The sequence below is a fragment of the Etheostoma spectabile genome, chromosome 13 (assembly GCF_008692095.1).
Source record: "Etheostoma spectabile isolate EspeVRDwgs_2016 chromosome 13, UIUC_Espe_1.0, whole genome shotgun sequence".
In the NCBI taxonomy this organism is placed as follows: Eukaryota; Metazoa; Chordata; class Actinopteri; order Perciformes; family Percidae; genus Etheostoma; species Etheostoma spectabile.
In genome coordinates, this window is record NC_045745.1 from 4,477,516 (window position 1) to 4,481,485 (window position 3,970).

At 42.0% G+C, this 3,970-nt stretch overlaps 1 protein-coding gene across 7 annotated transcripts in view; it reads right to left on the bottom strand.

Moving 5' to 3' along the window:
* Positions 1–3,970, bottom strand: part of specc1 (sperm antigen with calponin homology and coiled-coil domains 1) — an 80,148-nt gene that overhangs the window by 48,676 nt on the left and 27,502 nt on the right. The gene's annotated exons all lie outside the window — the stretch shown is intronic.

Sequence of the window (3,970 nt, forward strand, 5' to 3'; positions counted from 1 at the left end):
TTGTGCTCTCGCGAGAACTCTGGATTTCCAAGGTAATATTGGCGACCTCTGACATGGAAATTCATGGCATACTGACAGTCCTTACCTTGGAGAGAACCAAAGGAGCTATCATACTAGCTGTGTCTTACAACCCGCAAATAGTTACTACATCACCAAGCTTCCAACGCCACTCGCCCCTTTTTTTTTGCGAGGATGTGTTAATAAATTCCGCTGTGCCACATTCTGAAGTGACTGGACAAAGATACATAATCCAGTATTCCCACCTTCACTCTCAATAAGTGCTGGATAGCAGGCAACAGAACCTACATCCACCGAAAAGCCAGGATTACAGTTCCCAGAGTGAGGACAGAAACACAAACCATATCAGGTTGACGTTGGCTTACGTGTCAGATCCAATTCAAGTGTTTTTAGGATGTCAATTTTACACACGCATTGTTAGTTGTTCACCCATAAATTAGTGATTCTTATGAGCTCAGGCCTGAAGGCTGTAATAAACCAACTTTGATGTCTAGGCTCTTGTCTCCAGTTATACAAACAGGACATTTAAACAGCACACTCCTCCCTCTGCAAACACAAAGCACTGTGGAGTGGCCGGCGTGTTTACGGTACCAACTGCTAACTGCCATGGAAAGTATGACTGAAGGAACTTCCTCAGTGTCCCAGCTATCAGAAGTTGGACAAATGTGCTTCCTTATGCCAAATCCCTGCTTTGCGTCAATTTGCTCCGATATGGTGTTGAGATAGCACAACAATCTACGCATTTCCACATTCTGTCTTGTTGTCTCTGCATTCTGCTCTGAATGGGGGTGTCAGCCACCAGGCACCGTGAATCAGTGCTTCACTAGACAGAAAAGCACTTAGTATCAGTGTAGTAAGTAGTAATAACTCCAATGCTACTCCAGTGATATATTTGCCAGAAGGACAGCTGCTTGTTAATGCAAATGAGGTAAAATATGAAGTAACATAAAAAGTATGTTTGAAGAAACAAAAAGGAAGACAGATGTCGCTGTTTATCTAAAAGGAGGTTTGTGAAACCTGATGATGGAAATTGCCTTAACACATGTGTACACCAAGCAGAATCCACGCAGTACTCCAGTAATCCTAAGCGCAGATGGATCTTGTCTTCTTTTTTGTCTAAGGAAGTGGCCCTGACTTGACAACCGAGGTCTACGCTTATTCAGGAAAGGGGGAGGGGGGCTGGAATCATGTTGTAAACGGCATATTGTTGTATTTTGTTTAAAAATCAAATGAAACAGTTAATTACAAGAACATCACCTGCTGTGTGCCCGGATAGCTTAGTTGGTAGAGCGGGCGCCCATATATGGAGACTTACTCCTCGACGCAGCGGGCCCCGGTTCGACTCGGCATGTCATTGTCCCCTCTCTCTCCCCTTTCATTTCTTCAGCTGTCCTTTCAAAATAAAGGCCAAAAATGCCCCAAAAATAATCTAAAAAGAAACAAATATCACCTGCTTGTTTCTGATTATTCTGGTAACACAGCTATATCATATTAACTGTGTCATACAACTCCCAAGAAGTCACTATGTCACCAAGCTTCCACCACCACGGGCTTCCTGTCTTGAATGGCCAAGGCACGTCTGACTGGTGGCACTTATCTGGGATAGCAGGCAGAAATAGATTTATAAAATCACCACATACACACAACCGTTTTTGTTGGTTAGGCATCTGCTTGGGTTGATGTTGGGCGGTGCCATGATGAGGTCACCAAATGCTATGCACCAATTAGGGTGACAAAGGCTTAAGTTATCCTGCACTAACAGATGCATTAAAGCTGACAGGAAAGTCAGGACGATCAAGTACAGTCTGTTCACAGCCACACTAATCAGGTGGGATAGACTATGTGGGGGCTTAAAAAAATATCTGGAACACAAACTTATTCATACCCGCATCCATAAATAGAATAAGTTAGTGTTGCTGTACTGCAGTGTGGACAGAAACAATGTTACATCTTTTTCCAATGACAACATGCTAACTGCTACATTGATTAAAAGAACACTGTGTTTTTTCATGTTTTTGGCAGCCTGTTTAAACATTACAGCTACCTTCAAGCATCCTAATCAAACTTCTGGAGAAACCACAAGTGTGTGAAATTTCCTATTTTTGACCATGTGAAAGTCCCGACAACCTACTTTACCTCACTACATAAACATATTTCCTTTAATCCTGGACGCAAATGGGTACAACTGACTGAGTCGTAGCCCTGGAAATAGACCCACTGTTATTGGACAATATATTACTGACAATTCATCAACAGCTGACAACATGCTGACTGCTGGCTCTGGTCTTGGACGCTCTCCTGTGAACCAGTGAGGAGACAGGAAGGCTCGGTGCAGTAGCCTTCAGTGTGATTTGGTTCTGATAACGACCGCCTTATCACTGCAGCAGACAGCTTACTCCTTAGCCTGCCACTTCACAGATAACACCATCAATCAAGGTTCCTCCTGTTCTTATATTTCTTACCTTACTTGCAGCACCAGAACTGTTATTCTACGTTCCAAGCCCGGAGTCTGACAAACATCAGCTGGCCGGGTTATGTAAAGAGTTTTAGATGTTGCTGTTCATTTGAGCACAGCACATCATGAACCCCTACTTTGATTAAAGGTTTAAAAGTCTGTACGCTTATTATTATACTGCTACCTTGTGAAAAATCAATTCAAGGGTTCCTGCGTGTCTTCGGCCCCTTGGTCTCTAGCGCTCTTGGATCTATAGCTTCATGTCATAAGCAGGCGTAATGAAAAATCAAGCTATTTGATGATCAATTCTAATTAACTAAAGAGGCTCATTTGAGAAAATGGAGAGTGCAAATGTATAAGAATAACAGGTTAATCAAGTATTATTGCTGACTACCTCATTTCATTATGTGGGAGTTGGACTGAGGCTATGAGAAGTATTTAAACTCTGCTTGGACCATGACAAGCACAGTTAAAATACTTCTCATAGCCTGGAGAACGTGATTGATTATATGGAGTGTGACTGTGATGGCGTATTCTTTTACTGGCCGAGCAAACGTTTCACTCCGACCAATTTCATTTATAAGCCTAAATACTTCCACATAATGTATGTGCAGCAATCTCATAATCTTTTTGTACCAAGAGTAATATCATCAACAAGCAGCCAAACTTGCTTAGTAACTAGGGAATAATTACATAATTAAAGAAGATAATGTTAGCCTCCTTTGTTCCTACATTTTGACTCAACACTCAACAATCTTTTGTATGTAATGTATTAACTGTGCACTGTGTGTATGTGTGTGTCTGTGTGGGTGTGTGTGTGTGGAGGAGAAACTAGGAGCTAATCGTTTCAAGCATGCAGCAGCTTGCTACCATTGCCTTCCAATCTGAGCCTACTGTGCTCGATCTTCAAGCAACACACATATTGCTATGAAGTGAGGCAGCTTAACACCCACTACAGACAAAATACTACACTGTGTGTGTGTATTTGTATGTGTATATTTTTTGGTGCAATGAAAACATGGAATATAATCACATAAAATGATATGTTTGTGTTTGTGTGTGTGTGTATGTGTGTGTGCAAATATGAGGATGTTCTGTGCACATACACAAGTACACATATATTAAGATGCAAATACTAATTTTGTTAAAGAAATTGAGGTTACAGACGTGGAAGCGCTTGGTCGTCTTTCAATGAGCCTGAAGTTGCTGCTGAGTGCAGTTCAGAGGGACTTTGAAATGGAAATCTTACTGAGGCGCAGTGAGCTTGGGGCAGTGGAGGGATGTAAGCGGGAGACTGATGATACCATCTCTTTAGCAGGTTCTCTCATGCTTACAGTAATGTCAGGCAAATCTCATTCAGCACTTATATGCACCAATGTCTACACACAGGTGCAAGCAGATCCACACATGCCTAAATACAAAAGCACACACACACAAAAGGACTAATCACACACGCACGCACACACACACACACACACACACACACACACACACACA